Source organism: Stenella coeruleoalba (assembly GCF_951394435.1).
Source record: "Stenella coeruleoalba genome assembly, chromosome: 7".
In the NCBI taxonomy this organism is placed as follows: domain Eukaryota; kingdom Metazoa; phylum Chordata; class Mammalia; order Artiodactyla; family Delphinidae; genus Stenella; species Stenella coeruleoalba.
In genome coordinates this window covers 100,034,288-100,047,617 of record NC_137153.1, presented here as the reverse complement: position 1 = coordinate 100,047,617, position 13,330 = coordinate 100,034,288, and the positions used below count along the sequence as shown (strand labels likewise).

The window sequence follows — 13,330 nt, the reverse complement described above, 5'->3', positions numbered from 1 at the left end:
CTCTGAATATCCACGGGCTCATCGTGAAGCCTTTGCACAAGCCATTTCCTTTATCTGAGTCACTTTCCTCTACTCCTTGTTCTCCCCTCACCCCACCATCATCATCACCACTTGTTCTGAGCCCTCAGATGCTGTTGACTTTGTTCTAAACCCCTCTGCCTCCACCCCAAGGTCAACTTAAATAGGACATGAGGAGAACGAGCTCTGCCCTTGCTCATTCCAAGATTCCTTCTAGTCAGCAATGCCAATGAGTAGAACAGACAGGGTGTTTGTGGGTGTGGGTGTGAAAGAAGTGTTAAGATTCAGAAGGAGAAGCAACAGGTGAGATATATCTGGAAGCTGTATTACACACACACATACACACACCCCACAGACCTTTTTATCCCTATCAAAATAGTTCATGATCTTGGTCTTAAGTCACTGCCCAGCTTGCTACACTTGAACCTTGAGTAGACCCCAAAATTCAGAAATGGACCCCAGAAGCCTGTAAGCATGGTGTCACAGGAACATGCATACACTTTAACAGTGTAGACTCTTGCCTGCTAAGGTGTCTCCTATCAAACTAAAAATAGAACAGGCACTGAGCTCCAGTTGATTCCTCACTGCACAGGCTGCCGAGATGATCAAACTCTGATAACCGCAACAAGTGGATTGAGGGGGGCAACTGGAAGGCCCACCCACTCATCTGTATTCTTGCTCTCATGTACATCATTATATGAATATTTGGCTAGTTTTACAGTAAACTGAAGGAAAACAAATCTAGCCAACTCACAGTCACAATCATCCTGGTCCCTAAGAAACAGAACCAGTCCTTGTGTGTTCTCTCCTCATTTCACCTCTGATCTAGAGCACACTTTAATCTACTAACTCAGCTCCTTTTCTGTATACTGCTAAACTTGACGCTTTTTCTCCCTCCTGTGGAGTAGATTCCCCTTCTTATTTTTCCCATGACCAATAGTTGCCCCCCACTGCGGTTCTGAGGTTAGCCCGTAGCGCTTAGTTATCATTTGTCTGCCTCCCTCCCTCTGTGAAGACAGAAGTTATATCTTATTTATCAATATATCCTTGGTGATATTTGCCATATAGTAGGTGCTCAATAAATACTAAGGAAAGAATGCAATAGTAAGTACTCGTGGGGAAGAAACAAAGTATTTAGGGGGATATAATATTTTAGATAATGTGTGTGTATGTGTCTGTGTGTGTATATATATATATATCTACATATATACACACACATATATAATTTTTCCTCAGAGGCAAACAACCAAATTTCTCAATCCTGTTTTCATAATCTGCCTTTCCAAAGTCAAAGACAAAAGAAATCTAAAAGGTGAAAATGATGATAGTTACCTTGAATGCTGGACTGATTCAGAGCATGCCGAGAGGGACCCAGCATCCTGAACAGTTGGTGTCCTGATGAGGTTTCGGAAGACATTTGATAGTCACAAAAGTTCTTCCATTAAAAGCATGTTTATTAATCAGGAAAAAATTAGACATAAACTAGGTATTAGGTGAATATTTGGAATTATTAATTTCATTGGTTGGCATAATGACGTTTTAATTATTTTTTAAGGCTTGGTAGTTTATATAGCCCCACCAAAGTATTTACCAATAAATTGTATGCATGCTTGGATTTGCTTTCAAGTACTCCAGAAAAAAAAAAAAGTGGGGAGCGGGAGGAGAGGTAGGTATAGCTAAGGCAAGAACAGCAGAATGTCGCTAATAGCTGAAGCTGAGTTAGGGGTACTTGGGAGTTCGTTATACTCATTATACTCTCCTCTCTACTTTTGTGTGTGTTTAAAATTTTCCACAGTCAAAAAGTGTGTTTATATCCCATTTATTGGCTATTCTCTGATGAATCTTGTGTTTGATATTCAGGAGTCTTGTAGTAAATGCATTGCTGTTCGATCCACAAACAAACAAATGCATGGTATTTTAGAAACCCATGATCTGAAATTATAGAGTAAGAAGTGTCCCTTCTTTAAAAAAAAAAATGTAGCTGACTAATTCTCAGGCTCAGTTTCCTTATTAATATGTAAGATGCATGAACTTAATTGCTTCATCCTCTGGGCTGTGTAGCACTTTGTAAACATGTCTATTAAAGCACTTTTATCTTTCTATCATGGCTAATTTATGTTTGACTCTCCTTAATGGCAAGATTTAGTTCTTATTTACGGGTGCAGTGATGAAAAGCACAAGCTCTGGAATTCAACTGCCCACGTTCAAATGCTCGTCCCTTCCCTTATGAGCCATGTGAGTTGGACAAGGTGCCTCCTGTCCTCATCTGCATAATGAAAAGGATAAGACCTACTCCAGTTGTTGTGAAGACTGAGTCTCACAAGCAAGTAGGTACTCACACAATTTACTGAGTCCATTTTTCTCAATCAAGTACATTTCCTTGTGAGTTTCATTACAACGCTTATAGTCCGTGAGACTGTAATCCAGGCTCTTTTTTCTCCTAATCCCATATTCTTTCCAGGTAACTGGGCTAGACTAGAGGAAACCTCACAACAATACTGGAAGCCGGGCCCTTCAGAGGAAAGTGCAGGCAACGTTAACCCCAATGCAACATTGCTGATGCTTTAGACAGGTGCATGAGACATGCTGTGGACCTTATGGATTTGATGCCTAGATGGCCCCAAATCTCTCCCACTAAAGAAACGACAATATTAGGATGTATATATATGTAGATGTGTGTATATATATGTGTGTGTGTGTATGTGTGTGTGTAACTGAATCACTTTGCTGTACAGCAGAAATTAATACAACGTAAATCAATTATACTTCAGTGAAATAATTTTTTTTAAAAAAAGAAGGGACAATACTAAGATAAGGGCACTGTCAACACTTGGAAGTGGAGTTGAAAAGCTTATAAATAAAATAAAATTTAAAACTTAAAAAAAAAAAAGCACTGTTATCCTTGGTCTCTTGTGCTATGCTATCAATTTGCCAAGAGAATCAGTTTTCCTATTACCACCCGGCACCCCTGCTACCGACATACCACCAGTGACCCTCCCCACTTAATTCTACCAGCTTGGTGTTCAGGATTCTGCGCCAGGTATCATAACAAGGCCCTGAGAATTAATAAACTCTTGGCCAGAGTTGCCTTACCACATCCCCGGATAGGATAACAGTGTTTGGGTAGCAGTTAAAGTTAGACTTACATAGAAACCACAGTATTCAACAGTTAGGATATTAAACATGCTTCATTCATTCAAAATATATATTTTTTAGTATCTCCAAAATAGGAATGCCTCTTAACAATGGCATTGCATGATACCGTTGGCAGTTTAGTAGTATACCTTGCCATCATCCTATCTTAGATTCATGATCAAATGAAATCTTCAGCTCCTGGCATTGTATCAATATAACGTTTGACATATGGAAACTTCCAGGCTTAGGTGAATTACTGCCCAAAGCTCTAGAGGTATTTTCTGAGTCTATGAAATTTCTTATTGAGTCTCTGTGTTCTCTAAACCCTGGTGTTTCTAACAAAAAATAAACATCAGGATAGAAGGAACACATGTGAGCTCTTTGAAACCCTGAACTTTGATTTGAGAGAGGCTCTTTCCTAAGCACCATTGTTTGTATGAGTCATCGTGGAAGGTCTCTCTAGGTCCTGACCGCTCCCCGCCCTGGCAGCCTCCCCCAACAATTTCTGTCGGTTTTCCTAACAGCTGAGTGGAGTCTATGGGGAAAACTAGTTGGCTAAATCCACCATCTTTCCCCCTAAGATGCCACTTACAAAGTCATTCCCTTTCACATACTTGGAGTACCTTCTCCGCCCAGTATCAGCCTTGTCACCAAGTTCCTGGGTGGTTCACATAAGCATGCACTGGAGGGCTTGTCTGTTAGTCAGCAGTACCTGGACTACACCCCTCTACCCTGAATAGGAACACTTGGTCTTCCTATTGCTGATACGATCATTTTCCCCTTTTCTCTTGGTGTGCTGACCTTCGACTTCATATTCCTCTTTCCCAGAAAAAGTGCCTTTCCTTAAATCAGCTTCTGCTGTAACAATCACAACCAATCTGTCCTCTTAACAGCACAACTCCCCACAAGGTTGTTGTCACTGGAAGGGATAAGGACCTTAGTGAAGTTCTTAAGGTCCTTAGGGGATCTCTTTATCTTTAGATTTTAAAAATGAAGCTCAGGGCTTCCCTGGTGGCGCAGTGGTTGGGAGTCCGCCTGCCGCTGCAGGGGACACGGGTTCGTGCCCCGGTCCGGGAGGATCCCACATGCCGTAGAGCGGCTGGGCCCGTGAGCATGGCTGCTGAGCCTGCGCGTCCGGAGCCTGTGCTCTGCAACGGGAGAGGCCACAACAGTGAGAGGCCCGCGTACCGCAAAAAAAAAACAAAAAAGGAAGCTCAGGGCTGAGGGACTTACCCAGAGTGACGTCATCATTGGCAATAGAGTGAAGAATAGAATCTTGGCCACTGCCACTAGGGAATATGTACTTCTGCCCTCTGTTTAGATTCTCTACAACTGCAGTCTTTTTTTTTTTTTAATTTTTTTGAAGTTTTTTTGGCTGTGCCATGCAGCTTGAGGGATCTTACTTCTCCGACCTGGGATTGAACCCTGGCCCTCAGCAGTGAAAACACAGAGTCCTAACCACTGGACAGCCAGGGAATTCCCTCTCCAACTGCAGTCTTTTTGTGTATGTGTGTGTGAAGTTAGAAAAATATTTATAGTAATATGGTAAAGGATTCATACACTTGATATATAAAAATGTTCACACTAATCAATAAGAAAACCCTAAAACTCTAGTGAACGCCGTGAGAAATTCACTGAAGAGTAAATACAACTGGCCAATTAACAAATTAGCCGTACTAAAGTTAATTAAAACAACAAGGTGAGTATTTGTTTAACCTGTTAAATAAACAGAGATTGAAGATAAAAATATTAGCCGGAGCTATGAGGCTCCAACTGCAGTCTTAAGAAGAGCAGGTAGATTGCAGAACTGGAGAGCTGTCATCCTCTTCATAATCTTCCTGGATTACAGTAAAAGGGTGTGAGAATGCAGTGGACATCACTTTTATCACCCAGACTGTGGTGACTTAATAGATGCAGCAATGTGGTTGGAAAATGGAGCTTGGCTTGCGTTTGACTTTATGTTAGATCAAGAACGAATCGATTGTCCACATCAAAGAGCGGAGGGTGTGTGGAAAGGGTTAAAGCAAGTCCCACACTATCACCTCGGCACCCTTACCTCAACCAGGCAATAGGTCCCTAATCTTTGGCCCCTTAAATGCCTTTGCCATTTGAGGATCTTCCCTGGCTGGATTCGTTCATCAACATTCTTTCATTACAGTAAAATTATATAACATGAACTTGGGAATGTATTCTCCTCCCCGTGCTGTTGAAGATCTTGGCTACATTCCTTCCTGAGCAAAAATACACAAGAACACACACACACACACACACACACACACGCGCGCGCGCGCGCGCACGTGTGCGATCCAAGAAGATTCAGTACTTTCGTCTCAAATACAGGTGATAAAATCAAAACTTAACAGACTTAGTGATAGGAGATAGGGGTAAAAAAAATCAGGTATTTGTGTCTCTTAGTCTAACTATCTGGTCCCCTTATCTAGAGAAGTGTAAGGCCTCCCCACCCAGACCTTCATGAGCTCCCCTCTTAGATGTTCCCTCACATGGTGGAGAGAGGCCCAATCTAAACCTTCCCTTCTCTCCTTTTATCATTTTTTTCCTCCAGAAGTCCCACCTCTCTGTCCCCATTGCCAGACACTGTCCCTTCTCCAGAAGGTGTAAAGTCCTAAGACTCTTCATGTGTACTGTGAACATTCACAATCGCCAGCTAAGCTGTTTTCTCCTTCATCTTTTGAAAGTGCTGGCTATAGCAGTAGGAGCAGTTTTCAGCTTCCAAGTAGGGGAGGAGGACATCTTGACTAAAAGCCTAATTTCTCCAAGCACTGACTTGGAGAAAAGGTGATAAATCTGATCTCACTCTATCCAGCCAACATAAAAGAACTAATTTAACCTGGTGGCATTCAGCAAGAAAGCCTCCTCTGAGGGTGTGCTGGGTCCAGCTTTTGTTTTTTGGGAGCTCATGAAAACACTCTACTTGTATATTGTAGATGTTTTTTCTACTGAGCATCTATTGCTGTTGTAAAACCTCTAGCTTACCCCTCCCTAATGTGTTCTCAACCATTTCTGGGGGTCCTGAAACTACCTTACAGTTTTTCCAAATTAGTAACATCTGTCATTCTTTTTCTCTTGGGCTCTGACTCCTTAAAATGAGACATCTCTGGAATGTACATTGTGAAATTCCTTTGGAAAGTTGCTGCCTTTTTCCTTCCCATCACCAGGTATCCATGGCCCCCAAGGTTGACCTGCGCCCATCACACTGGCTTATAATACTCTACTAAAGAGGAAAAATTCCTTTTCCCACACACCCATTGTTGCAATAATCTAACATGATGATTGCCAGATAGCACTGCTCACATTGCCAACATCTTATGAAAATTCTGTGTGAAATCCCGTTCTTTTGTGACGAAATTCCCCAGGGTAGGTCAGAGGACCATTCTCTGAGACTCTGCCCCCCAAATCCTCCTGTCTCTCTACTCCCAGTTACTCCTAACCTGCTCCCAAGCCTTCCTCCAATTAGCCCAATTACATAAAGCCTTGTGTTCTATTTTGAAACCTTCAATTTATCTAGTTTCAAATTTTTGAAACTGGTACTATAATCTCCTAGGCCTGGCTGCATTGGCTTTTCTCTGTGTCTTGTCTTTATCTCTTAGGGGAGGAGGATGGAGGGAAGAAAGGAAGGCACCCAGGGATAGGGCAATCGGTGTGGATCAAGCACTAAACTGTTTTCAAGTGACAAGGCTGGGTGACTGACTAAATTTAGTAGCGATGGAAGCCTCTTACAAGGTGTTTTTGTCCCAGAATTGTTCATATTGGGCAAGCTAGAAATTGCAGACCATGTGCCTTTCCTAAATCCTGTAGACGGTGTAGCACCTTGTGGTAGAGTTCTCAAATTAGATCATGGGCATATGTTGAATAAGCATCAACGAAAAGAATGACAGTGGGAAAGGTCTAAGGAGTCCCAGGTGATTGAACTATATACTTGATCATCCAATAGCTTCTAGAAAAATGGACTCACGTCCACTGAAATCTACCTCTTCTATGCCTCCCACATACTCCTTTTACTCCCTGTACAAAAGCATGGTTTGAAAGCCAAAACAAACATGCTTTTTGCCCCAGTATAGGTGCCCAGTAATGTTTGCTCAGTGTTAAATGTATGGCAATTACAATCTCATGGATTTGTGGAGCAATTCATAGCTTTCAAAGCCAGATTCCACATATAATCTCATTGGATCCTCACAACAACTCAGTAAGGCAGGCAGACCAAGTTGTCTTAGCCTCATTTTATAGATCGGCAGTTCTCAAACTTGTGTAGGTTTGGAGCAATCAGAGGTCATGGTGCCCTCTGAGGAATCATGTGAGCTACTGACATTTTAAATTACATAGTAACTAATTGTAGATTCTGGGCAGCAATGTCCGACTATAGGCCAGGCAGAAGCCATGTGGGCTGTTGGTGGAGTAGGTGCGGAGGTGGGGGGAAGCAGAATGGTTCTGGAAGGCAAAAAAAGCAGGGACTTTTCTACTAAGGTGATCTGAAGGCTTTTTAGGGATAAATTCAAGGAGAAAGATGAGGAACGTAAGCTAAGCAATGCAAGAGGTTCAGAGTTACAGGCATGAAAACATGGGTTCCTGTTGGTTTCGTGATGTTCAAACAGAGAACCAAAATTAGCCAAAGTCACCTTATACTCTGATGAGATGGGCTGAATCACGCTGGAGGGCTCTTCTCTGAGACCTAGATGAAGGGAAAGGGAGGTTTGACCCTTTTCCTCCTTTTACATAAACTGATCTTAGGGACCTCCCATGTGAAGAGCCCCTATTAGAGTTTGTCCTGCACGGAACTCGGAGAGAGTGGAAGGAAGCTAAGACCACCTGTAAGTCAGAGCGCGTGAACGATAGTCACAACTGTACTCCCCATCCAAGGATTGATGGACTGAAAACGACAACAACAATGGTTGGATTCCCCTTGGGAGTTATCATAGAGAAAAATGATGAGGACAGAGTCTCTTGGGGGTTAGTTATGGTGAGTTGAGTGGAAAAAGGTTATCCTGCAGTCCACACAGTACGAGAAAATGTTCCCATTTTGATCAGGGGTATTACTATTTCTTTTGGTATAAGGCTCACAACGGTAGCATTCTCTTACTCTTTCTTGTCCCTTATAGACCTAGAGTATATAGAAATGGCAAATATCTATTGAGCCAGTGCCGTCTTGTCGATTTTACATATGGAGAAACTGTTGCCTTCTGCTCTGTTGCCACTCTTGTAAAACTCCTCATTCTATCATGGATGATTTTCTGCAATTCCCAACATGCTTCTCTGAATCAGTGTCTGCCACTAGCCTGTACAGCGTTTGTTACCAATCCATCCTAAAGCATGTCTTTCCCCCATCACTGTCCCTGCTCAAGAGCCCTTAATGTTTCTTCTAAGTTGCTTATTGACCTCAAACTCCTCTCTTTAAAGTCCCTCCATAATCTGACCACAGTCTACTTATCCAATCTTAGTTTTCTTACACCTCATCTCCAACCTGCTCTACATGGGGGGGGGGGTTCAATGTTCAACATTCAACTTTCATACAACTCACATATCCACATGTCATATATTAACACTCTATTGTCCTCCATGTGCAAAGGCTATTTTTTTTGCTTTTTTTTTTAATTGAAGTAAAATTGATTTACAATATTGTGTTACTTTCAGGTATACAACAAAGTGATTCAGTTATATTTTTTTTCACATTCTTTTCCATTATAGGTTATTATAAGATATTGAGTATAGTTCCCTGTGCTATACACTTGTTGGTTATCTTTTTTTGTTTCCATTTACTCTTTCTTTTTTTTTTTGACATCTTTATTGGAGTATAATTGCTTTACAATGTTCTGTTAGTTTCTGCTGTATAACAAAGTGAATCAGCTATACGTATACATATATCCCATATCCCCTCCCTCTTGCATCTCCCTCCCACCCTCCCTATCCCACCCTCTAGGTGGTCACAAAGCACCGAGCTGATCTCGCTGCGCTATGCGGCTGCTTCCCACTAGCTATTTTACATTTGGTAGTGTATATATGTCCATGCCACTCTCTCACTTCATCCCAGCTTACTCTTCCCCCTCCCTGTGTCCTCAAGTCCATTCTCTATGTCTGCATCTTTATTCCTGTCCTGGCTCTAGGTTCGTCAGAAACTTTTTTTTTTTTTAGATTCCATATATATGTGTTAGCATAGAGTATTTGTTTTTCTCTTTCTGACTTATTTCACTCTGTATGACAGACTCTAGGTCCATCCACCTCACTACAAATAACTCAATTTAGTTTCTTTTTATGGCTGAGTAATATTCCATTGTATATATGTGCCACATCTTCTTTATCCATTCATCAGTCGATGGACACTTAGGTTGCTTCCATGTCCTGGCTATTGTAAATAATGCTGCAATGAACATTGTGGTACATGATTCTTTTTGAATTATGGTTTTCTCAGGGTATATGCCCAGTAGTGGGATTGCTGCGTCATATGGTGGTTCTATTTTTGGTTTTTAAGAAACCTCCATACTGTTCTCAATAGTGGCTGTACCAATTCACATTCCCACCAGCAGTGCAAGAGGGTTCCCTTTTGTCCACACCCGCTCCAGCATTTATCGTTTGTAGATATTTTGATGATGGCCATTTTGACCGGTGTGAGGTGATACCTCATGGTAGTTTTGATTTGCATTTCTCTAATGATTAATGATGTTGAGCATCCTTTCATGTGTTTGTTGGCAATCTGTATATCTACTTTGGAGAAATGTCTATTTAGGTCTTCCGCCCATTTGTGGATTGGGTTGTTTGTTTTTTTGTCATTGAGATGCATGAGCTGCTTATAAATTTTGGAGATTAATCCTTTGTCAGTTGCTTCATTTGCAAATATTTTCTCCCATTCTGAGGGTTGTCTTTTTGTCTTGTTTATGGTTTCCTTTGCTGTGCAAAAGCTTTGAAGTTTCATTAGATCCCATTTGTTTATTTTTGTTTTTATTTCCATTTCTCTAGGAGGTGGGTCTAAAAGGATCCTGCTGTGATTTATGTCGTTATTGTAGGTCTTTTCCTTCTCTTCTGTTTCCTGCCTAGAGAAGTTCCTTTAGCATTTGTTGTAAAGCTGGTTTGGTGGTACTGAATTCTCTTAGCTTTTGCTTGTCTGTAGGTGTTAATTTCTCCGCCAAATCTGAATGAGATCCTTGCTGTGTAGAGTAATGGTGGTTGTAGGTTTTTCTCCTTCATCACTTTAAATATGTCCTGTCACTCCCTTCTGGCTTGCAGAGTTTCTGCTGAAAGATCAGCTGTTAACCTTATGGGGATTCCCTTGTATGTTATTTGTTGTTTTTCCCTTGCTGCTTTTGGTATTTTTTTCTTTGTAGTTAATTTTTGATAGTTTGATTAATATGTGTCTTGGCGTGCTTCTCCTTGGATTTATCCTGTATGTGACTCTGTGCTTCCTGGACTTGATTAACTATTTCCTTTCCCATATTAGGGAAGTTTTCAACTATAATCTCTTCAAATATTTACTCAATCCCTTTCTTTTTCTCTTCTTCTTCTGGGACCCCTATAATTCGAATGTTGGTGCATTTAATGTTGTCCCAGAGGTCTCTGAGACTGTCCTCAATTCTTTTCATTCTTTTTTCTTTATTCTGCTCCCTAGCAGTTATTTCCACCATTTTATCTTCCAGCTCACTTCATTCTTCTGCCTCAGTTATTCTGTTATTGATTCCTTCTATAGTATTTTTAATTTCAGTTATTGTGTTGTTCATCACTGTTTGTTTGCTCTTTAGTTCTTCTAGATCCTTGTTAAATGTTTCTTGGGTTTTCTCCATTCTTTTTTCGAGATTTTGGATCATCTTTACTCTCATTACTCTGAATTCTTTTTCAGGTAAGTTGCCTATTTCGTCTCCATTTATTTTGGTCTGTTAGGTTTGTACCTTGCTTCTTCATCTATAACATTTTTTTTGTCGTTTCATTTTTTTTTTTTTTTTGATGGGTTGGGCTGTATTCCTGTCTTACTGGTTGTTGCCCTTTGACATCCAGCACTGGAGTTTGCAAGCAGTTGGATAGAGCCGGGTCTTGATGCTGAGATGAGGACCTCCAGGAAGCCTCACTCTGATTAATATTCCCTGGGGTCTGAGGTTCTCTGTTACCTATTTTATATATAGTAGTGTGTTTATGTTAATCCCGAACTCCTAATTTATCTCTCCCCCACCCCTTTCCCCTTTGGTAACCAAAATTTGTTATGTTTGTGGGTCTATTTCTCTTTTGTATATGAGTTCATTTGTATCATTTTTGGTTTAGAGTTCACATATAAGTGATATCATATTGTAACAAGGAAGAGCCAAATCTGACTACATGTTGGACCTGTTTCTTTTACTTTAACGTTTGCTTTCCACTGCTTTTGTTCACTCAGAGGATACTGTCTATACATAATGGCCTACCTTGGGGAACCCTGCCCCTCTGCCTGAATGTTAAACCAGAGTGCCTTTGTTCAGGGAAACATCCAGACGCTGTCCACCTGTGGATGGCTACAAGAAAGAAGAAATTAACCCGTCCCCTCCCCGAGGCTGGCCATTCCAGGTGATATTTGCCAAACTTATGGCCTTTTTACTTCACTTCCTCATCTCCTCCCCATCTCTGTGCTATAAAAGAAACTGGCATCCAAACCCCGATAAGATGGTTATTTTGAGACTTTAGTGTGCCTTCTTCTCAGTCTGCTGGCTTTCCAAATACAGTCGTATTCCTTGCTCGACACCTCGTCTCCAATTTATTGGCCTGTCGTGCAGCAAGCTGAGTGAGCTAGTACTCCATAACAATATGATATTTCTCTTTCTCTGTCTGGGTAACTTCACTAAGTATGATAATCTTGGACTTCCCTGGGGGCACAGTGGTTAAGAATCTGCCTGCCAGTGCAGGGGACACCAGTTCAACCCCTGGTCTGGAAAGATCCCACATGCCACGGAGCAACAGAGCCCGTGCACCACAACTACTGAGCCTGCGCTCTAGAGCCCATGAGCCACAAGTACTGAGCCCACGTGCCACAACTACTGAAGACCACGTGCCTAGAGCCCATGCTCTGCAGCAAGAGAAGCCACCGAATGAGAAGCCTGCACACCATAACAAAGAGTAGCCCCCACTCACTGCAACTAGAGAAAGCCCGCACGCAGCAACGAAGACCCAATGCAGCCAAAAATAAATTTATAAATTTATTTTTTAAAAGTCTTAAAAATGGGTATGATAATCTCTAGATCCATCCATGTTGCCACAATGGCATTATTTCATTCTTTTTATGGCTGAGTAATATTCCGTCGTATATATATGTACCACATCTTCTTTATCCATTCATCTGTTGATGGACATTTAGGTTGCTTCCATGTCTTGGCTGTGGTAAATAGTGCTGCAGTGAATATTAGGATGGATGTATCCTTTCAAATTATGGTTTTCTCTGGATATATGCCCAGGAGTGGGATTGCTGGGTCATATGGTAGCTCTATTTTTAGTTTTTTAAGGAGCTGTTTTTTATATAACTTAACAGCAATGATTTTTTTCCAGACTTTTTTTTTCTTTTTCTTATTGAAGTATAGTTGATTTACAATGTTGTGTTAGTTTCAAGTGAACAGCAAAGTGATTCATTGATATATATGTGTATATATGTATGTATATATATATTCTTTTTCAGATTCTTTTCCATTATAGGTTATTATAAGATATTGAATATAGTTCCCTGTTCTATACAGTAAGTCCTTTATCTGTTTCATATATAGTAGTATGTATCTGTTAATCCCAAGTTCCTAATCTATCCCTGCCCCCCTTTTTTTCATACCTAAGAAAAGTTTCCAGTGGACAAGTAATATTAGCTTTTATATTTTAATTAAATGTGTAATAAACAAAAGTGGGTCTGGTGCAAGAAAAAAAACACAAATCACTGGGTGAAAAACAGAAATGCTTAAACATTGCCATGTCAGATATTATCTCAACAGGTTGTATAGGAAACATCACAAAGCAACAGAGATAGATTGATGTCCCATAAACTGAATCGAGGAAAATGTACGTATGTCCTCATCTCTTCCCTCAACAACAAAATAAATAGTGAAAATATTAAAGAGTAAAATGTTCATGGATACAATGGGGGAGGAATATATATAATATTTTATTTGTTGGGGGGGTACATCTTTTATCCTTTCTGTATTTTGATTGTCCTAGGTTTTTATAATGTGTTTTG

General features: G+C 40.7%; 1 protein-coding gene across 1 annotated transcript in view; it reads left to right on the top strand.

Annotated features, from left to right (window-relative positions):
* Positions 1 to 13,119, top strand: part of SVEP1 (sushi, von Willebrand factor type A, EGF and pentraxin domain containing 1) — a 254,513-nt gene extending 241,394 nt beyond the window's left edge. The window contains exon 58 of the transcript XR_013829121.1: positions 13,089 to 13,119. The gene's annotated coding sequence lies outside the window, so the exon portion shown is untranslated. The remainder of the gene's footprint in view (positions 1 to 13,088) is intronic.
* The last annotated feature ends 211 nt before the right edge of the window (positions 13,120 to 13,330 follow it).